Here is a 23,408-nt window from a genome sequence, read left to right as displayed (position 1 = left end):
CAGTCTTTGATGCATAAAACGCGACCTCCCTCTCTCCCGGACTCCTGCTCTCTCTCTCTCTCCCGCCGACAATCTTCAATTCTGTCGCATGCATCCAACACACAAACCTTGTTGGTCCCTCTCCCTCTCTCTCCATCTCTCTCTCTCTCTCTCTCTCTCTGTGTGTGTGTGGGGGGGGGGGGGGTCTTTCTAGTTCGCATGCATATATACTCCATCTATAGGTCTCTCTAGCACACTATGTATGATTCTCTAGTCCAAGCTAAATATCTTGGGTGCACTCTTTGTACGCACACAAATTCCTTGGCTCGTTGCCCGTAACTCTCTCACGCACCACTCTGTCGTCTCGGAGCTCTTCCATCTCTGTCTCAAACTCTCCATCTACCTGGGTTACACATAAACATGCATATCTCACTCGCACTCGATAGACCCATCTAAAACATTATCTCTCTCCCTCGTTCTCTCTCCATCTCACACGCACACACACACACACAATCTCATGCCTATCCAAGTATGATGGTCTCTCACTCAAATGTAGGCACACGCAGTCCCCCCTATATGTATATGACTAGCTAATCTTAGTCTCCATCACAAACATGTGCAAGGTCTATCTCGATTTCTCTTGGGGCATATTTCTATCTCGCACACACCTCCCTCAATCTCCCACCCATATAAGTCCCCTCACGATCTCGAGGGGATCTCTCTATCACAAACATACCCTCTCTCCCTCCCCATGCGTCCATGTTCTCCATGTGTCCCTCTCGACCTTTGTTCCTTGTTGGCCAGACCTCTATTGGACATGTGCTATAGGGGTGTCTCTCTCAGTTGCAAACAATCACGCACTTGCTATCTTCGTGTATCTCCTCACCTCGCTTTTCTATCTCCGAGATGCATGCGTGATATGTTTGCATAAGAAACGAAAAACACACACTCTCTCTAATTTATCGTTTGTTGTTCCTTTCTCTTTCACACACATACTCTTTTTGCACACTCACTCATTCTCCTTCACACACACTTGATCTCTGTCGGAGTAAGTGGCCACGGGTAGCCAAACTGGCTACCCCTGGCTCTTCAGAAAATTTATCAGGCCTTTGGGCCTTCAAGCACTCCAAGCATTTGGGCCGCCTTCCCCGGCCGGCTACCACTAAAGCCGACTCCCGGAAGGCGACCCAGCCTCACCGACTCCAAGAAGCCGGCCAAGAAGAACGCCGACTCCTAGAAGCCGGCCGAGACCACAACCACCCCTACATAACGACGACCTGACGGGGCATGGCCACCGTGCGGCCCACGACCCCCGAAGCCCGAGGCAGGCATGGTTACAGGAGGCCGTACGGGAGGGATGTCTCCCGTGCGGCCGGGCACTGTAGCCACGCCAGCTACGACGTCATCCACGATCCCCTCCTGTACGGCCCAAGGACGGCGGGCCCCTTCAGCCAGAGAGAGGCGTGAAGGCGGCCCGGCTTTCCCAAGTCGGCCGGGAGCATAGCCGGCCTCCGGAAGCCGGCTACTCCCTTCCTCGAAGCAGGAGCCCCATTAAGGAGACAAGACGAGGTGAGGCTACAGTGATAGCCCCCGAGGCGGCCCACTGTAGCCATGCTCACCTCGACAAAGCCCTCATCATCAGAGGCGCGGCTACAGTAAGCAGCCGCCGACAAAGCCCTAGGCGGTGGGGCCGGCCTGTCGACCAAGTAACCGGCAGCCGGCGGGACCCACCAGCCGGCGGGACCCAGCAGCCGGCGGAAAAGCCGGCGAGCATAGACACTGACGGCTGGGACCAGATCCCAGCCGGATTACCATTGTACCCCCGGGGGGTAGGCCTATATAAACCCCCCGGAGCACCCATGCAAAGGGTTGGCCACTGAGCATAGTTAGCTTCTGGTTGGCACCTCTGCATGTTTGGCTTCCAAGCATAGCACACGCACACACGCCATAGATAGAGAGAAGCAAGAGCTAGCCTTGTTCTTCTTCTCCCTTGATCCCAACAGCTCTAGGAGCGATTGTAGCTACTCTTTACAGAGCTAGTGATCATGCGGAGACCCCGCAGAGCAGGACTAGGGGTGTTATCTCCTCGGAGAGCCCCGAACCTGGGTAAGATTCGCCGGCGTGCATGTCTTCGCCTCATCCCGTTTCCAGGCACCGGCGACGTTTTATTGGCTCCCACAATGATAAGCCATCCTTTGGCATATGTCGCACCAACCACCCGACATTTGGCGCCCACCGTGGGGCCAGGTGCACCGTCGTCCGGAGACCTGTTCTGGACGGGAACCTTCTTCCTTCCCCGCGAGCGCAGCCAGCCTGCTGCGCCCGATGGCGCTTGCCCCGACGCGCTGCAAGGCGTCGACGACGCCTGCGCAGCGAGCCGCCTCGCCGATCTGCTCGGCGAGACTCGCATCTCCGACGAGCCTGCGTCCGACGCAGGCACCGACTACCCCGAGAGCCGCCTCGTCAGCCTCCTCGACCAACTTCACGTCTCCAGCGAGCCTGCTGCGGACATGGAGTCTGTCGGCTCCACCGACCCGATGCTCATCGACTCCGACACCGCGTCGCTCAACGCCTACCCCTCCGACGTGGTGGTCTTCGACGACCCACTCCCTCGAGCTGACAGCGGCAGCAGCGCTGTCACCGAAGTGCTGGTCATCAGCCACGTCTCCAACTCGGGCGGGAGCGCCCGCGACACTCAGCAAGCAGCGATGCACGACCTCTCCATCCCCCTCCCGGCCGACGCCGACGCCGAGACCCTGGAGGCACGCCGTCTTGCCCTCATCACGGAGAGCAAGAAGATAGCCTCGATGAGACGCCTCACCGAGGCCCACCAGCGCGAAGTCGACCGCGCCGCCTTCGCGACGCCGCCGCCGAGCGGCCCGAGCCGAGCCGGCTTCGTCCAGAAGCGCGGCGCAGCCGTTGCCAGCATGCTGGGCGCAGATCGCCCCGTCTACGTCACCCCGCTCGAGAATCTGCGAGCCGCCCAGGCGGCAGCAGAGGAGCTCAATGGGCTGGAGCCGATGAGCTCCCCTACATGACAAGACAGCGCCCGAGCTGATAGCCATCCCCCGCGCCGGGAGCACGCCGCGACGTCCCGCTCGCCGACTGCGAGCGGCACGCGCCAGAAGAAAGACAAGGAGCCGGCTGCCAGCCGCAGCCGGACCCGCATCACTATCGAGCGCGACGCGGAAGGCCGCCCTCGGGCGGTTGAACATCAGGGAAACCTGCCTCCTCCCCCGCCTCGAAGAGAAAGACGCCTCACTCCACCGCCTGTCACCCATCCGACTCTTGGCGACCGACTCGGCCGCCGAGAAGGAGTCGGCGAGAGTGACGCCCGCCACAGGATCGACCGCCTTGCTCGGTCCCTGGCGTTAGAAGAAGAAGACGATGTCGGCCCGCCATGCTTTGGCCCCCGCATCCGCAACGAGCCCTTCCCCAAAGGGTTCTCGCTCCCCAGAGACACGCCCAAGTACAACGGCTCGGTGAAGCCGGAAGATTGGCTCATCGACTACTCCACAGCCGTCAGCATCGCCAACGGCAACCGGCGCGTTGCCGTGAAGTACGTCCCCCTGATGCTGCAGGGCACGGCGCGCACATGGCTCAACAGCCTCAAGCCCTACAGCATCAACAGTTGGCTGGACTTCACCGAAGCTTTCGTCCGCAACTTCACCAGCACCTACAAGCGGCCTCCCAAGCCTCGCCAGCTCTCCCTCTGCGTCCAGGGCCCAACGAGTCGACCCGCGACTACCTCACGCGATGGGCCGAGCTCCGCAACTCCTGCGAGGGAGTGCACGAGGTCCAGGCCATCGAGTACTTCACTGCCGGGTGCCGAGAGGGCACCCTCCTCAAGCACCGACTCCTCTGCGACGAGCCCGCCACCCTCGACGAGCTACTGTCATCGCCGACAAATACGCCACTGCCGACTCCTCCATGAAGGCCGAGCTCCGAGTGGACGCCTCGGGGAAAGTGGTCGCCCCGGCTCCCAAGCAGCCGGCTGGCGACCCCAACCGGCGCCCCTACCAGAACGACCACAAGCGCAAGGGCCCCATGCCGACTTCCTCCAGTCGGCAGGTGGCCACAATTGAAGACGAGCAGCCCGAAGAGCGGCCCGCTCCCAAGAAGAAGGGAGGCCGGCCGCCCTGGCAGCCGTCCTTCTCCTACGAACAAGCACTCGATGCCCCCTGCAAGTTCCACAGCGGCGCGAAGCCGTCCAACCATACAACACGGAAATGCCACTGGCTCACCCGCATCACCAAGGGCGAAGGGATAGTGCCGCCTCCGCCTCCCGGCCCGCCGCCTCCAGCTCCCCAGCAGCCGGCGGCCCGGCCGGCAGTCGGCGCCATCCAAGACGAGTTCCCCGAAGCGCACGACGCCTACGTCGTCTTCACGAGTCAAGTCGACGACAAGCGCAGCCGACGCCGGCAACACCAAGAAGTAAACGCAGTCGCCTCTAGCACCGCCGAGTTCATGCATTGGTCGGAAAAGCCCATCAGCTGGAGCCAGGCCGACCACCCAGAGGTGATGCCTTCGCCTGGCTCCTATGCTATGGTCTTGGACGTCACCCTTGCGACGGAGAGGCGAGCTGCCAGATTTTCCCGCGTCCTGATAGACGGCGGAAGCAGTATCAACATACTGTACCGCGACACCATGGACAAGCTGAACATCAAAGCAAAGCAGCTCATGCCGAGCCGCACTGTCTTCCATGGTATCGTACCCGGCCTATCTTGCTCTCCAATCGGCAAGATCAAAATGGATGTTCTCTTCGGAGACAAAGATCACTTCCGCCGGGAAGCAATATGGTTCGAGGTGGTGGACCTGGAGAGCCCCTATCATGCGCTACTTGGCCGACCTGCTTTGGCCAAGTTCATGGCTGTGCCCCATTATGCCTATCTGAAGATGAAGATGCCGAGCTCGAAGGGGATCATCACGGTAGCCGGCGACTACAAGAAGTCCATCGAGTGTGCCATGGCCAGCAGCCGGCTGGCCGAGTCCCTCGTGGTGGCGGAAGAGAAGAAGATGCTGGAACGGGTTGTGGCCATGGCCGGCAAGCAGCCGACCTTGTCCCCCAACCCCAAGGACTGTGATGCGCAGGGCTCCTTCCAGCCTGCCAAAGAGACGAAGAAGATACCTCTAGACCCGGAGCACCCGGAGAGGTTCGCCGTGATTGGGGCGAACTTGGACAGTAAATAGGAAGGCGAGCTCGCCGACTTCCTCCGTGAGAATCGAGACATCTTTGCATGGTCCCCAAAGGACATGCCGGGTGTCCCGAAGGATTTCGCCGAGCACAAATTACATGTCCGAGCTGATGCGAAGCCGGTCAAGCAACCCCTCCGCCGACTATCAGAAGAGAAGCGAAGAATCGTGGGAGAAGAGATAGCCCGGCTCCTTGCAGCCGGCTTCATCATGGAAGTGTTCTTTCCAGAATGGCTTGCCAATCCAGTTCTGGTTTTGAAGAAGAATAACAAGTGGCGCATGTGTATAGACTACACAAGTCTGAACAAGGCCTGCCCAAAGGATCCGTTTGCTTTGCCACGGATTGACCAAGTGATAGACTCTACAGCCGGATGCGAGCTGTTGTGTTTTTTGGATGCATACTCAGGGTATCATCAGATCAAGTTGGACCCAGCTGACCGCCTGAAGACTGCCTTCATCACACCCTTTGGAGCTTTCTGCTACCTGACAATGACATTCGGCTTGAGAAACGCCGGTGCCACTTTTCAGCGTTGCATGCAGAAATGTCTCTTGAAACAACTTGGCAGAAATGCCCACGTCTACATAGACGACATTGTGGTGAAGACAGAGAAGCGCGGTACCTTGCTGGAAGACCTGAAGGAAACATTCGCCAACTTGCGCCGATTCCAGATCAAGCTCAACCCCGAGAAGTGCGTGTTCGGAGTACCAGCCGGCCAGCTGCTAGGCTTCCTGGTCTCCGAACGCGGCATTGAGTGCAACCCTGTCAAGATCAAGGCCATCGAGAGGATGGAGATACCCACCAAGCTGCGAGATGTGCAGAAGTTCACTGGCTGCTTAGCCTCCCTGAACCGTTTTATCAGCCGACTAGGAGAGAAGGCCCTCCCCCTGTACCGACTCATGAAGAAGTCCACTCACTTTGAGTGGAATGATCAAGCCGACCAAGCCTTCCATGAGTTGAAGAAAATGTTGACCACTCCGCCTGTCCTGGCCGCGCCGACTGAGAAGGAGCCCATGCTCCTCTACATCGCCGCGACAAGCCGAGTCGTCAGCACTGTTGTTGTGGTCCAGCGCCCGGAGGAAGGCCGAGCCCAGCTGGTCCAGAGGCCGGTCTACTATCTCAGCGAAGTACTATCCAGCTCAAAGCAAAACTACCCGCACTACCAGAAGATGTGCTATGGGGTGTACTTCGCTGCCAAGAAATTGAAGCCCTACTTCCAAGAGCACCCCATCACGGTCGTGTGCACTGCCCCGCTCGCCGAGATCATAGGCAGCCGGGATGCATCCGGCCGGGTGGCCAAATGGGCCATTGCCTTGGCGCCTTACACGATTTTCTATCAACCCCGCACCGCCATCAAGTCGCAAGCATTGGCCGACTTCCTCGTCGACTGGGCCGAGACCCAGTACTTACCGCCGGCTCCCGACTCTACCCATTGGCGGATGCACTTTGACGGGTCCAAGATGCGCACCGGCTTGGGAGCCGGCATCGTCCTCACCTCTCCCAAAGGCGACAAGCTCAAGTACACGCTGCAGATCCACTTCGCCGCCTCCAACAACGTGGCCGAGTACGAGGCGCTCGTACATGGGCTCCGGCTAGCCAAAGAGCTCGGCATACGCCGGATCCTGTGCTACGGCGACTCCGACTTAGTGGTCCAGCAATCATCTGGCGATTGGGACGCCAAGGACGCGAACATGGCGAGCTACCGCTTCCTCGTCCAGCAGATGAGCGGATACTTCGAAGGGTGCGAGTTCCTTCACGTGCCAAGGGCCGACAACGACCAAGCAGATGCCCTAGCACGGATCGGCTCCACCCGACAAGCCATACCGACTGGCGTCTCCCTCCAGCGCCTCCTCAAGCCGTCCATCAAGCCGTCTCCAGAGTCGGATTCCATCTTCGTACCGCCTGCGCCAGAAACAGCCGGATCCGGCTCAAGAAATCCCGCAGGCGGCACGGGGACTTCGACGACTGCCCCGGGAACTGACGTAGTCGCACCCGGCCCAGGGACCTCAGAGCCCGGCCCGGGGACTGCAGCAGTCGGCCCGGGGACTGCAACGACGCAAGAAGTGGTGGTCGACCCCAACGCAACACCCAACCCACCCACCCGAGTCATGGTGGCCACATTAACAGCAGAAGAAGTCACAGCTCCCTCATGGGCCCAGCCCATCCTCAAGTTCCTAGTCAGCAGAGAGCTGCCGACTGATGAGATCGCAGCAAGACTAGTGCAACGACGAGCCGCAGCATACACAATAATCAACAGGGAGCTTGTGAAGCGCAGCGTCACTGGAGTCTTCCAGCGTTGCGTCGAGCCAGAAAAAGGAGTGGCAATCCTCAAAGACATCCACCAAGGCGAATGCGGCCACCACGCCGCCTCAAGATCCCTCGTGGCCAAGGCTTTCCGCCATGGGTTCTTCTGGCCGACTGCCTTGGAGGATGCTAAAGAAATAGTCAAGACCTGCAGAGGATGTCAAGTCTTCAGTTCCAAACAACACCTGCCGGCTTCTGCCCTCAAGACCATTCCCCTCACCTGGCCTTTCGCCGTCTGGGGACTGGACATGGTGGGCCCTTTCAAGACGGCCCGCGGTGGCTTGACACATCTACTCGTTGCTGTGGACAAGTTCACAAAGTGGATCGAAGCAAAGCCGATTAAGAAGCTGAACGGGCCGACTGCCGTGACATTCATCACCGACATCACTACTCGGTACGGCGTGCCGCACAGCATCATCACCGACAACGGCACAAACTTCGCCAAAGGCGCGCTGGCACGTTTCTGCGCGACACAGGGCATCCGACTGGACTTAGCGTCCGTTGCCCACCCGCAGTCAAACGGCCAGGTCGAGCGAGCAAATGGACTTATCCTCTCCGGCATCAAACCCCGACTGGTTGTACCACTGGAGCGATCGGCCGGCTGCTGGCTCGAAGAGCTGCCGGCTGTCCTCTGGAGTCTGCGCACTACACCCAACAAGTCAACCGGCTTCACTCCATTCTTCCTCGTGTACGGTGCCGAGGCTGTCATCCCAACAGACATCGAGTTCGACTCGCCTCGGATCACCATGTACACGGAGGAGGAAGCCAAAGAAGCAAGAGAAGACGGCGTCGACCTACTGGAAGAAGGCCGGCTGTTAGCCCTCAGCCGGTCCGCCATCTACCAGCAAGGCCTGCGCCGCTACTACAACCGCAAGGTCAAGCCAAGATCCTTCCAAGAGGGCGACCTTGTGCTCCGGCTGATCCAGCGAACAGCCGGCCAGCACAAGCTCTCGGCCCCTTGGGAAGGCCCCTTCGTCGTCAGCAAGGCACTCGGCAACGACTCCTACTACTTGATCGACGCGCAAAAGCCAAGAGCACGCAAGAGAGACGACTCCGGCAAGGAGTCGGAGCGACCATGGAACGCAAACCTCCTAAGACGATTTTACAGCTGAAAAGCAGTATGTATCACGCTACCCCTTTTGTATTAAGTTACAAACCAACAGGCCCCCCGAACAGTACTCGGGGACTGCCTTTTATTTATCTATGGATGACGAGTGTCATATCCATGAATGTCTTATTACATTTTGAATTCTTGTCCGGCACCGGGTCCGACTAGTCGGCCCGGGGACTGGCCGCCTTAAGCTATATTATAAGTTCTTCCCGAAGTCAGCAAAGTAGTGCGCCGGCTCCCCAGTCCTCTCTTGTTGAAAGTCGCAGCTCAAAGAACTGACTGTCCGACTAGCAAGAGAGAAGACAGAAAGGACGCCCACACGAAAACGGCTAAGGAACAACTAACCTATATAGCAAAAAGACGGCCTCCATATATGCCTGCCGGCTGTCACAGCAGCCGGCTGGCCGGCTTCCTAAAAACTTAGCTTAAGTCCGACCGAGCTAAAAGTACTTCCCCCTCCCCAATCGGCCAGGCACTCCCCGGCTACAGATTGCAGAGCAACTGTTTGACTAGGGAGGCGGCAACCAAGGGAGGGTGGCAAAGGAAAAAAGCAGAAGGACAAAAAGCGAAAGTACAAGGAAAGACCGATTGCATAACTTATATACATAAAAGCCCCCGATAGGCGGCAACAGACTTGAGTTTCAATACACCCAGTGGGTGGAATTGCGCAGACTTAACCAAAACATTGTTCAAAAGTAACAAGACAGGAAACAAAAGAAAGAAGACAAAGGCGCGAAGGCCGAGTTGGTCGGTGAAGGCAGCTCGCCGGCTGAAGGAGTGGCCGCCTAGCTGGTCCCGGCTTGACCGCCTCCCGCAACAGGAGACGCACTCGCACGCAGCGTAGTGCTGGAGGCGCGGTCAGGCTGGCCGGCTGCTCCACCAGCCGGCTCGACGTCTTCACCCTCCTCCTCCTCCTCTTCGCCCTCGTCGCTGGAGTCGATCTCCTCCGCCGAGTCCTCGCCGTACGCCGGGTCCAGCCCGAACCAATCTTCCGGCTGGGCGACTCCATTGTCGTCCACCTCGGGGGCGAAGACGTTGGTGTCGGTGTAGTCGGCGATTGCCGAAGCCCGTCGAATGATGGCCGGCCGCGCCGGCTCCAGCTCCGCGTCGGCTTGCTGCCGCCAGGTGGCCAGCTGGTCCAGATTCAGGCCTGGGTACCAGGCCTTGACGAACTCCAGCGCCCGCCCGGCGCCGGAGCGAGCCGCTGACGCCTTCCAAGCCTCGAAGCGCCCGACGGCCACCTCCAGCCAGTCGGCGGTCCGACTGGGAGTGCGCGGGATCACTTGGCCGGGCCAGAGGGCGGCCAGGACCTGCGACCCGGCACGCTGAAGCCGGCGGAGCAGCCTGTGAGCCGGCTGGATACGAGCCTGGATCGCCAGGAGCTGCTCCTCCAGCGAGCGGCCGGCAGTCGGCGAAATCTCGAAGCCGGCTTGCCTCTTCGCCTGGCGACGAGCTTCGATGGCCTGGTTGGCGGCAGTGGAATAGCCGGGGAAGTACTCTGCGCAGAAAAGAAAAGAAGAACCCCAAATCAGAAAAACAAGTCAAAATGACAGATGGCAAGAAAGGACGAAGGGGTAGACGACTTACCGTCAACCAGATCCTCAATCTGGCCATAGCCGGAGACCAGAGTCTGCCTGGCTTCGTCCCAGCCGGCCGCCTCCGTCTCGAACTCGGCCTGGAGGGCGGCTTCGCGGTCCTGCGCGGCCTTCAGCGCCGCCTTGTGGCTTTCCTCCTGGTCGGCCAGCTTCTTGACCAGGCGGTCGCGCTCCTGCACCAAGGCGGCGAGCTCCGCGTCCTTGGCACGAAGAGCAGTCTGGGACTCCCCCAGCTGTGCCCTCAGACTGGCGTTGGCCGCTGCAGAGATAGAAGAAGAAGAACAATGAGAAATCATCAAGGAAGATCCGAGCCGACTGCTCAGCAGTCGGCCCGAATCTCGGGGACTACACCCAGTGGGTGCGCTGACGCGCCCCCACATGAGATAGAGATCAAGTCACATACCTCGGCTTTCAGTGAGATCGGCGGTCTTCTGCGTCAGCTCCCGAGCCTGGGAGTTGAAGGCGGCCGCTCGGAGGTTGTGATAGTCCTGCAAGATGGACAGAAGACCGACGTGAGAACAAAAGCAACGATGAGAAATCATCAAGGAAGATCCGAGCCGACTGCTCAGCAGTCGGCCCGAATCTCGGGGACTACACCCAGTGGGTGCGCTGACGCGCCCCCACGAGAGAAATCAAGAAGAAGATGAGAATACTAACCCGGATGGCAGCCCGCGTGGCGAGGAATTCGTCGGTGAACTGCCTCAGCGCCGCAGCTTGGCCCTGGAGCCGGGTCCGGACGTCTTGCGCAGCGATGTTCACCACGGCTGTCCCTCCGCCTGGCGTCCACCCTGAGGTAGCGCTGGCCGCCTCCGCGTCTCGGGCCGACGAGCTGGAGCCCACGGCCGGCCGTGGCTCCGACGCCGCTTTCTGCGGCTCCGACGCGGCCTTCCCTGCGCGCCGGCTTGGCGGAACCCGGACCGCCACCTCAGCTCCCGCGGCCGGCTCGCCTTCCGCCAATGTGCGGCGCAGACTCAGTCTGGCCGCCTTGGGCCGCCCCAGTCGAAGGAGTCGGCCCCGGCGCCTCCCTCACGAAGATGACGTCGTCGCCGCTCCCGCCCAGACCCGGCTGGGAACCGCTGGCTCCCCTGGAGAGGGATCCGCGTCCCCGGGCGCCATGGCGCGCAGGGGGGTGACCATCAAGGCCTCCCCTGCCGCCGCTTCGGCCTCGGCCTCTGCCTGGGCCTTGGCTGCAGCCTCGGCGAGCGCCTTCGCCGCCTCCTCGTCCCGAGCCGCCTGGGCGGCGGCTGCCTTCCGTGCCTCCGCCTCCCGCGCTTCCTGCTCCTCCCGCACCTCCCGCGCGTTCCTTTCCGTCGCCTCCAGGAGGGCGGCGCGGGGATCTACGCGGCGGGTGGTGCTCCCAGAGCCCCCTGGCGACTCGACAACGGAGCCGGCAGCCGCCTGCTCGAGTGACAGTGGAGCTCTGATCAAAAGAAAAGAAGACAAAGGTTCAGAAGACCACCCAAGAAAAGAAAGAAGGAGAATACACAGAAAGAGAGAAAGCTTACGCTGACACAGCCTGCGGCTGCTTCACCACTTTGCGGAAGCGAGCCGCCTTCGCGGCCGCTCTTCCCGCCTGGTGGCTGCCGCCCCACCCCTCGGCTTCTTCGTCCGGCTACCGAACATGCCCTGGGTGGCGCGACGTTTCTGGCCTCTACCCCGAGCAGGCTGCGCGCCGGAGGAGCCCGCGCCGCGTCCGGAGGCTGGCTGGCGGGGCGGGACGACTTCGGCTTCGTCCTCGTCCGGCCAATCGTCGAAGGTCGCGGAGAACCCGGCGCCGCCTGCTTCGCCGCCGGCTTGGCCACCAGCCGGCTCGGCGGCTTCCTCCATATGGACCGCCCCCAGATCGGGGTCCTCCTGGTCGTGCTCGGTCCGGTCGGGGACGAAGCGGCGCTCCACGTCCGCCCCGCGGCCGGCCGAAGCAGAGGATTCTGTCAAAAGAGCGAGCCGACTGAGTTAGAGTCGGCCCGGAGGAACTCGGCGACAAAGAGAAAAAAGAGAAGGGGAGCGTACCGTAGGCGGAGGATTGGCGCGGCTGTATGGCTCCTTGCCGAATTGCCAGTCGTCGGGAAGCTGGCAGTTGGCGAGGTAGTTCACCATGTCGGCAGCGTCGGCCTGCGGCATCTCCTTGGTACACATCCGGCTCGGATCGAGCTGGCCGCTCATCTGACAGATCAGATGAGGCCGGCTCTGGAGCGGGAGGACCCGGCGCGTGACGAACGCGGCCAGGAGGTCGGGCCCCGTCAGGCCCTCCGTCTGGACCATCACCCGCAGGCGGGCGATGGCGGCGTTTCCTCCCTGCGACAGCGTCACCGCCCGGAAGGACCACTGGGGCAGCCTCCCCGCCGGCGGGCCGGCTACGTAAGCCGGCAGGTTGACGTAGTCGCCCCGTGGAGCGATGTTCCGCACGTAGAAGTATGACTTCTGCCACTTCTTCACCGATTGGATCAGCGTGATGACGGGGAAGGGGTTGTCGGCGCCCGATCTCCGCGACGCGATGAAGGCGCCAGTGTGGGCCGGCACGCCCTTGCTGCGCGTACCCAGCTTCGACTGGAAGAACTCCCCCCAGAGCTCAAGGGTGGGGAGGACGCCGAGATAGCCCTCGCACAGGGTGACGAAGGCCGACAGCAGCACCACCGCGTTGGGGGTGAGGTGGTGCGGCTGGAGCTGATAGAAGTCCAGCCAGGTGCGGAAGAAGGCGCTCACTGGCAGGCCGAAGCCGCGCAGGAAGTGCGAGCGGAAGACCACCCGCTCGCCATCCCGCGGCGCCGGCCTGATTTCTTTCTCCGGCGCGAGGCGGACCTCCACTTTGTCCGCACTGGGCAGACGCCGTGTGTCGCGGAGGAAGTCGATGTGGTCGTTGTGGACGATGGAGCCATCCCAATCCCCGCCAAGCTGCTCTACGTGGGGAGGCATGGCGGAAGCTAGCACGGCGGCGGAGGAGCGTGCGGAGGAAGAGCGCGGCGGCGAGGCGCTGTTGCGAGAACGAGCAAGGCAAGAAGACGGCGGAAGTAGGAGGAGCGTGCGAGGGCCTGCCGCCCTCCACCTCCCCCTACTTATAGCCTCACGCGGCCGAAGAGGCCGGACGTGGGGGGAGACGTGGGATTAACTGCGCCCACTCCCCCCACGTCTCGCGTTTATTACGCATAAGTGCGAGCCGAAACTGCCGCACGGAACGTGCGGGCGGTTCCGGGATACAAAAGATCCGCGCCTGGGCTGGGGCGCGGACGTGGCGGGCCCCCTCTCTGCGGCAACGTCCCGTCTCGCGCGTGGGCTGGCAGGCTTTCCGGCTACGTGGCGCGCCGTCGGCCCGGGCCGGCCCGCGGCCCGGCGCACATGCCAGCGGGTTCCCGCCCTCCGACTCCAGAAGATTTCGGCTCAGGCGACGTGCCTGACCAAGGCCGGCTCCCAGCTGCCGGCTTGTCGCGATGGGAAGCTGTTCGAGCTTCTCGAACCCTACTCCACCTCGAAGCCCGATCAGCTTCGGGGACTACTGTCGGAGTAAGTGGCCACGGGTAGCCAAACCGGCTACCCCTGGCTCTTCAGAAAATTTATCAGGCCTTTGGGCCTTCAAGCACTCCAAGCATTTGGGCCGCCTTCCCCGGCCGGCTACCACTAAAGCCGACTCCCGGAAGGCGACCCAGCCTCACCGACTCCAAGAAGCCGGCCAAGAAGAACGCCGACTCCTAGAAGCCGGCCGAGACCACAACCGCCCCTACATAACGACGACCTGACGGGGCATGGCCACAGTGCGGCCCACGACCCCCGAAGCCCGAGGCAGGCATGGTTACAGGAGGCCGTACGGGAGGGATGTCTCCCGTGCGGCCGGGCACTGTAGCCACGCCAGCTACGACGTCATCCACGATCCCCTCCTGTACGGCCCAAGGACGGCGGGCCCCTTCAGCCAGAGAGAGGCGTGAAGGCGGCCCGGCTTTCCCAAGTCGGCCGGGAGCATAGCCGGCCTCCGGAAGCCGGCTACTCCCTTCCTCGAAGCAGGAGCCCCATTAAGGAGACAAGACGAGGTGAGGCTACAGTGATAGCCCCCGAGGCGGCCCACTGTAGCCATGCTCACCTCGACAAAGCCCTCATCATCAGAGGCGCGGCTACAGTAAGCAGTCGCCGACAAAGCCCTAGGCGGTGGGGCCGGCCTGTCGACCAAGTAACCGGCAGCCGGCGGGACCCAGCAGCCGGCGGGACCCAGCAGCCGGCGGAAAAGCCGGCGAGCATAGACACTGACGGCTGGGACCAGATCCCAGCCGAATTACCATTGTACCCCCGGGGGGTAGGCCTATATAAACCCCCCGGAGCACCCATGCAAAGGGTTGGCCACTGAGCATAGTTAGCTTCTGGTTGGCACCTCTGCATGTTTGGCTTCCAAGCATAGCACACGCACACACGCCATAGATAGAGAGAAGCAAGAGCTAGCCTTGTTCTTATTCTCCCTTGATCCCAACAGCTCTAGGAGCGATTGTAGTCTAATTGTACGATTTCTCTCGGGGAAATCTTTCTATCGGCACAACACCTCCCCGTCTCACCCATATTCTGTACCCTCATGATCTCGAGGGGGTTCCCTATCACAACACCTCTCGCTCGCCCAATGTGTCCTCTGACCTTTTGTTTCCTTGTTGGCCAGACCCTTTGGACATGTGCTATAGGGGTGGTCTCTTCCGGCAAACAAATCACACACTGCTATCTTTGTGTACTCCTCACCTGCTTTTCTATTCGGAGATGCATGCGTGATATGTTCGCCCTAGAAGCAAAAACCCACGGCCTTCTCATCTAATTTATCGTTGTTGTCACTTTCTCTTTCACACATCTCTTTTTGCACACTTACTCATTCTCCTTCACACGCACTTGATCCCTCTCGACTTAGCAACTCTCCTCGGTCATAGCATAATTGATTTACTGAAAGTTCACATCACAAAGTTGACCATAGTAACGTGGAGAAAAACAATTACATCTGGAACGACAACATATCGCATTAGATTCACCATGAAGATGTGGTTCGTAATGATGTATCTTGGGTATTGAAGAATATAAATAACATTTGTGTAAACCTGATCAAAATTTCAAAGTTTGGACTTCTAAGAAATTACATGACTGCATTACTCGAGCGGATGGAAATACATCTTTCCCCCTCTCAGCTATCTGACGCACCACTCAGCCTTATCGGGGCTCCTCTATCTCTCTCAAACTTTATATCTCCCTGGTTCACACATACACATGTCTCGCTCGCACTACATATAGACCCATCAAACACTCTCCGCCCTTGTTCTCTCTCTATGTGACACGCACCCCCCTAAAGTACCATAACCCCTCACTCCATCATAGGCGCAAGCACGCCCCCCTAAGTATAATTCTCTCTCACTAGCCATCAGGAACACACGTATTGTCTCCTTCCATCCATACATCTATCTCGATATCTCTCGTGGTATCTTCTATCGCGCACACACGTTGTCACTCGATCTCCCACCCATGTAGTCCCATCACGATCTCCAGGGGATCTCTCTATCACAAACATACACTCTCTCCTCCCCATGTCTGCATTTTCTCCGTACGTCTCTCTCGACCTCTCTCCCTTGTTTGTCAGACCCCTCTTGGCCACGTGCTAGGGGTCTTCTCTCTCGGTTGCAAACAACCGCACACTATCTCCTCACCTTGCTTCCGTTGTCGAAGATGCATGTGTGATATGTTTGCATAAGACACACACGTTTTTTTCTCGACTTTTATCAAGTGTTGTCCATGTCTCTTTCACACACGCACACACACTTTTTTCACTCGCTCTTTTTATTTCTCTCTCTCTCTAGTTAGGGACACTCTCACGTCCATAAGCATATGGATGTTTTGAAAAGTCAAACCTCAGAAAAGTTTGACCAGGTATATGTGGAGAAAAACATTTACATCTAGAAAGATCATTAGATTCATCACAACATGTACTTACTTCATACTATCATTTATCTTTGGTATTGTAGATATAAGTAATTTCTTTATAAACATGGTCAAAGATTCAAAAGTTTGACTTAAAAAATGTTGGAACTACATTATCGAACGGAGGGAGTAGCTCTTTCTCTCTCTCTGCCTGCTATCTCTCACGGGCCTCCCTCTCACATGAACACTCTATACCGATTGATTATACGCTCACTGTGTCAGCGTATAGCTCTGTATATTGTTTAGTTGACCGGTCAACCAGTCCACATGCTGCTTTGTCAGCTCGTGTTCTGTATCTTCGTGTGCTGGCCCATGTGGCAGTGGGTGAAAATAAGTAAACTAGAGGCCCATCTCACACGCGGTGAAGTAAACAAAGTTGAAACCACTCGGGGTAGCACCCCGCACGCTAGTAAATTGAGGGCGCATTGAGGACACACTTCTTCCGCGTGGAGGACGCACTCGCGCACAATTCACCACTGCGCGGCGGCGTGCATAGAAGGACGCACTCGCACACACCCGGCACACAACACACACCAGCACACGTGTACACCGGCGTCGCCGCCGGTTGAGATGGACGGCGAGGCAGCCAACAAGCGGAGGCGGCTCGAGCCAAAACCGCATCCGGCGAGCCTGGACTTCATCAGCAGCCTCCCCGACGACATGCTACTCGTCATCATCGGCCTCCTCCCCACCAAATCTGTCATGCGGACCGCCCTGCTCTACCGGCGGTGGCGCCCCCTCTGGCGCCGCGTCCCCCTCAACCTCACCGTCGACAGCTCCCTCTGCGACGGGGATTGCAAATGCATGGCCGCAGTCTCCAAGGTCCTTTCATCGCACCCTGGGCCAGCCAGACGCCTTGACATCTGCATGTTCAGTACCAACTGCAAGGTCCAAGCCAAGTTCGACGAGTGGTTCTTATCCCCCGCCCTAGATCAGCTCGAGGAGCTCAGCTTTGAAGCTGGACGATGTCGCTCTCTGCCGCCGTCCGCGCTCCGCTTAACGCCAATGCTGCGCCGCGCCAGCTTCAGCTCCTGCTATCTTCCCCAGATTAATGCTGTACTCGCCCTTCTTCTCCCTCAACTCAAGCAGCTCGACCTTTTCGACGTTGGTATCTCGAAGTAGGCTATGGAGCACCTGCTCCGCAGCTGTTGTAACACCCCAAGTGTCAAGCTACAGTAACCCTCTGTGATTAAGCTAATCATTTTTCCAAACGATGCTTAATCACCTTTGTTCAATATCCCATTTGAAATTCCAGCCAATTCAAATTCAAGTGAAGTTTGAAGTTGCTCAAAAGTTGCTGGGAAAATGTTCATCGTTTGTCAAAAATTCCATAACAATTATTTGTTAAGAAACACAACATCACTTTTGTGCAAAGATGAGCATTACCAATTATAACAGCACCAATTCAGCATTTTTAAATGCTATCCTATTTATGAAAAATACCAAATGAATTCTACTGGTCTCCAAAATAATTGTGGCACTGTCTAAGATCACCAGGGAATAAAAGGGTCACTTCCCATATTTTTCCTAAGTAAATAGCATGCCCAATATTTTCTTACCCATCTCTGTTTATTAAAAAAAGGAAATGGGCCAGAGCCCCTTGCCTCCCCTTGGGCCTCGGCCCACCTCGGCCAGCCAGCCCAGTGCCTCCTCCCCACACTCGATCCCCTCCTCCCCGTTCCGTCCGGACCGGCGGCGCCCGCGCTGCCACGTCGCCGGCGAGGGGATAAGGGTAGCCCCGACGCCTCGGGCTCCCTCCCCACTCGCCCACTTCCCCCTGTCCTTCCTCTCTATCACTCCCCACCAGATCCCCCTCCACCGAGCGCCCCCTGTCTCCGCCCACCGGCGCCCACCGCGGCGACCGCTGCTCCCAACCCTCTTCAGCGCATCCCGGAGCTTCACGGCCGTCAACATCGTCGTCCCCGCCCACGAGCAGGAGCCGGAAGCCCCTCCATCGCCGAGCCAGCCTTCTTCTTCCTCCTCGGGCGCTGTCGACCTCGCCGACGAATCTGACTCCGGCAAGCCTTCCCCGAGCCCACTTGTGCACACCTGCAGGGCCCGGTGAGCAGCCGCTTCGACCCCCCTCTCCCTTCTCCTCCCCGTGCACCGTAGTTAGCTTCCATGCGTGCTCGAGCTCCGGCCACCATCGTTAGACTTCGCAGCCGACGCTGCGGTCCGTTTCAACGTCCACCGTTGCCGCCGTTCGACACAGTGCGATTCCCGCGTTCGAATGCACCAGATTCCGCGCCGAAAGAGCCCCCACAGCCCACTTCTCCTTGTGCCACCGAACGCCACCGCTGCCTTACTCGTCGCAGGCGATGCTCCGGCCGCCCCCGAGCCCTCCAATCAGCACCGTTGGATGCGCGGCTCGACGCTTGCTCAAACGAGCCTACGCACGGGTCGAGCGACCCCTTGTAGCCAATTTCCGGCCGTTCCCGAGCGCGCCGCCGTTGAATATGGTCGCCGGAGACAACTCCGGTGCCGTTTCCGGTGTTGCTAACGTGGCTGACCATGTGGACCCCCCAACAGCCGCTGCCATTGGGCCCTGGGTCCCATTGACCCAGTCAGATGCTGACTGGGCAGCGCCCAGTCATTGCCTGTGGTCCCCGCGTGGGCCCTGTTGACCAGTCAACTGGTCTGTTGACCGCTGATGCAGGGCTGACGCCAGGATGACGTCACAATTCATTTTCTGACGAATTTAGTAATTAAGACAAATTTCATAATATTGCTAAACCTTTGAAAAATCGTAGGTAATAAACCGTAACTCCGATGAAAACGTTTTCTACATGAAAGTTGCTCAGAAAAATCCAACGAATCCGAATATGCGGTCCGTTCATGTGTCACATGCCCCTAGCATGCTGAACTTGGAACTTCCCCCCTCTTTTCCTTTGTCCGGAATCCACCTAACGTCGGGAATTCATCCTCGGATGTGTACCCCCTCCGTCTGCAACATGTAGTACTACGTTAGGTCGACCCTAGTTCTGCTTATCGTCATGTCATGCTTAGCATTGCATCTGTGTGCTTATATTTATTGTTTCTTCCCCCTCTTCTCTCAGATAGACCCCGAGACCGATGCCGCCCCTATGATCGACTACGTCGACGACGACCCCTCCTTCCCAGAGCAACCAGGCAAGCCCCCCCTTGATCACCAGATATCGCCTATTCTTCTCTATACTGCTTGCATTAGAAGAGTGTAGCATGTTACTGCTTTCGGTTAATCCTATTCTGCTGCATAGCCTATCATTGTTGCTACAGTTGTTACCCTTACCTGCTATCCTACTGCTTAGTATAGGATGCTAGTGTTCCATCAGTGGCCCTACACTCTTGTCCGTCTGCCATGCTATACTACTGGGCCGTGATCACTTCGGGAGGTGATCACGGGTATATACTATATACTTTATACACATGACTCATGTGGTGACTAAAGTCGGGTCAGCTCGTTGAGTACCCGCAAGTGATTCTGCTGATGGGGCTGAAAGGACAGGTGGCTCCATCCCGGTAGAGGTGGGCCTGGGTTCCTGATGGCCCCTGACTATTACTTTGTGCCGGAGCGACAGGGCAGGTTGAGACCACCTAGGAGAGAGGTGGGCCTGGCCCTGGTCGGCGTCTGCGGATACTTAAAATAACACGCTTAACGAGTTCTTGGTATTTGATCTGAGTCTGGCCATTTTTTCTATACGCACTAACCAGCTACGTGGGAACAGTTATGGGCACTCGACGTCGTGGTATCAGCCGAAGCCTTCGTGATCTCAGCGACTGAGCGGCGCGCGCCGGATTGGACTGGAACGCCTGCTAGGCTAGGTCTGCTTCCGGCCGCCCTCGCAACATGCAGGTGTGCAAAGGGCGATGGGCCCAGACCCCTGCGCCATAGGATTTAGACCGGCGTGCTGACCTCTCTGTTGTGCCTAGGTGGGGCTGCGACGTGTTGATCTTCCGAGGCCGGACATGACCCAGGAAAGTGTGTCCGGCCAAATGGGATCAAGCCTGTTGGGTTATGTGGTGCACCCCTGCAGGGAAGTTTATCTATTCGAATAGCCGTATCCCTCGGTAAAAGGATGACCCGGAGTTGTACCTTGACCTTATGACAACTAGAACTGGATACTTAATAAAACACACCCTTCCAAGTGCGAGATATAACCCGGTGATCGCTCTCTAACACAGCGACGAGGAGGGGATCGCCGGGTAGGATTATGCTATGCGATGCTACTTGGTGAACTTACCATCTATTCTCTTCTACATGCTGCAAGATGGAGGTGGCCTGAAGCATAGTCTTTGACAGGATTAGCTATCCCCCTCTTATTCTGGCATTCTGCAGTTCAGTCCACCGATATGGCCCTTTACACATATACCCATGCATATGTAGTGTATCTCCTTGCTTGTGAGTACTTTGGATGAGTACTCACGGTTGCTTTTCTCCCTCTTTTCCCCCTTTCCCTTCTACCTGGTTGTCGCAACCAGATGCTGGAGTCCAGGAGCTCGAGATCCCGAGGATGATTCTATGTGGAGTTCGGCTTCGAGGAGTAGTTAGGAGGTCCCAGGCAGGAGGCCTTGCCTTTTCGATCGTTGCTACTTTTGTGCTAGCCTTCTTAAGGCAATCTTGTTTAACTTATGTCTGTACTCAGATATTATTGCTTCCGCCGACTCTTGTGTTTTCGAGCTTATGTATTCGAGCCTTCGAGGCCCCTGGCTTGTAATATAAAGCTTGTTTTATTTTAATTTGTGTCTAGATTTGTGTTGTGATATCTTCCCGTGAGTCCTCGATCTTGATCGTACACATTTGCGTGTATGATTAGTGTACGGTCAAATCGGGGGCGTCACAGCTGTACTGCGCTCGAGTACCTTCGTCTTGAGCAGATCCACCGGTTCATTAGCCTCCACATCGCCTCGACAAATCTCCGATGGATTTTTGTGTCTTGCCGGCGCCGCAACAAGACATCAATTGGGAAGAGATCACTCCAGCTGTTCCACGTTATGGTCATTGAGAATGCGCCTTTCCTTGAGAGATTGCTTGTATCTGATCTAGAAGGTCCAACAAAAATCTGGGTCATTGACGCGCCGAAATTGACAGCGTTGGTGTACTCGTCTGCCAAATTCTCTGAACTCTTTATTGGATCCGTAATCGTTCAGGTACAACACTCATCTTCTTCTCTGTCTTCTTGAAATTCACATTCTTAAATTTCTTGTTGATGTATTTACAACCGTCTTCCAGAAAATGATTCCCACAAGCTTGACCCAGTCTATGCGCACAGTGAAGATCTTGGCAATAAAATCTATCGGCCCCAATCTGGATCAAGTTGTTGGATTCCTTACATGCTTTCCGTGCACGGAGAAGCTACTCATCAAGGTGAAACTTCTTTCCTATTAGTAAACGGTAATCACAATGTAGCTTGATGACCCACAAGTATAGGGGATCTATCGTAGTCTTTTCGATAAGTAAGAGTGTCGAACCCAACGAGGAGCAGAAGGAAATGATAAGCGGTTTTCAGCAAGGTATTCTCTGCAAGCACTAAAATTATAGGTAACAGATAGTTTTGTGATAAGATAATTTGTAACGAGCAACAAGTAACAAAAGTAAATAAAGTGCAGCAAGATGGACCAATCCTTTTTGTAGCAACGGACAAGCCTGGACAAACTCTTATATGAAGGAAAACGCTCCCCAGGACACATGGGAATTATCGTCAAGCTAGTTTTCATCACGTTCACATGATTCGCATTCGGTACATTGATAATTTGATATGTGGGTGGACTGGTGCTTGGGTGCTGTCCTTACCTGGACAAGCATCCCACTTATGATTAACTCCTATTGCAAGCATCCACAACTACAAAAGAAGTATTAAGGTAAACCTAACCATAGCATGAAACATATGGATCCAAATCAGCCCTTTACGAAGCAACGCGTAAACTAGGGTTTAAGCTTCTATCACTCTAGCAACCCATCATCTACTTATTACTTCCCAATGCCTTCCTCTAAGCCCAAATAATGGTGAAGTGTCATGTATTCGACGTTCACATAACACCACTAAAGGAGAGACAACATACATCTCATCAAAATATCGAACGAATACCAAATTCACATGACTACTAATAGCGAGACTTCTCCCATGTCCTCAGGAACAAACGTAACTACTCACAAAGCATATTCATCTTCATAATGAGAGGGGCATTAATATGCATATATGATTTGAGCATATGATCTTCCACCAAATAAACCAACTAGCATCAACTACAAGGAGTAATCAACACTACTAGCAACCTACAGGTACCAATCCCAGACTTAGAGTCAAGAATTGGATACAAGAGATGAACTAGGGTTTGAGAGGAGATGGTGCTGGTGAAGATGTTGATGGAGATTGCCCCCCCCCCCCGATGAGAGGAGCGTTGGTGATGACAATGGCGATGATTTCCCCCTCCCGGAGGGAAGTTTCCCCGGCAGAACAGCTCCGCCGGAGCCCTAGATTGGTTCCGCCAAGGTTCCGCCTCGTGGCGCCGGAGTCTCGTCCCAAAAGCTTGCTTATGATTTTTTTCTCGGACGAAAGACTTCATATAGCAGAAGATGGGCACCGGAGGGCCACCAGGGGGCCCACGAGGCAGGGGGCGCGCCCAGGGGGGTAGGGCGCCCCCACCCTCGTGGCCAGGGTGTGGGCCCCCTCTGGTATTTTCTTCGCTTAGTATTTTATACTATTTCCAAAAACAACTTCCGTGGAGTTTCAGGACTTTTGGAGTTGTGCAGAATAGGTCTCTAATATTTGCTCCTTTTCCAGCCCAGAATTCCAGCTGTCGGCATTCTCCCTCCTTATGTAAACCTTGTAAAATAAGAGAGAATAGGCATAAGTATTGTGACATAACATGTAATAACAACCCATAATGCAATAAATATCAATATAAAAGCATGATGCAAAATGGACGTATCATAGCTCAATTTTTTTTTGTAATTTTCCCAAATTACGATGACAAGTGTAGTGTTCAAAATTGCATCTACGCACTGCACCGAAAGAATTTTTTTTAGTATTTTTTCTCACGTGATAACGGCCTGAGCTTCAGTGACATAACAACAGGTGCAGTTGTGTCACTTACATGTGGGCCAGATGTCTCTTGGGCCCACATGCCAGTGACCCAACTGCACCTGCAGTTAAGTAACTGAAGCAGCGTCCCATGATCACCTGCATCATTTTTTTGTTGTACTACTATAGTATCCTAGGCTAGTCATAGTGGAAAGTAACTTAGACTAGTAACTCTCACTACTGGAATCAGCTAATTTGCCATCTGCCAGCTCTTTGCCGTCTGCTAGCTGACGGCAAAGAAG

The sequence above is a fragment of the Triticum aestivum genome, chromosome 2D (genome assembly GCF_018294505.1).
Source record: "Triticum aestivum cultivar Chinese Spring chromosome 2D, IWGSC CS RefSeq v2.1, whole genome shotgun sequence".
Taxonomy (NCBI): Eukaryota; Viridiplantae; Streptophyta; class Magnoliopsida; order Poales; family Poaceae; genus Triticum; species Triticum aestivum.
Note: the sequence above shows the minus strand (reverse complement) of the source record.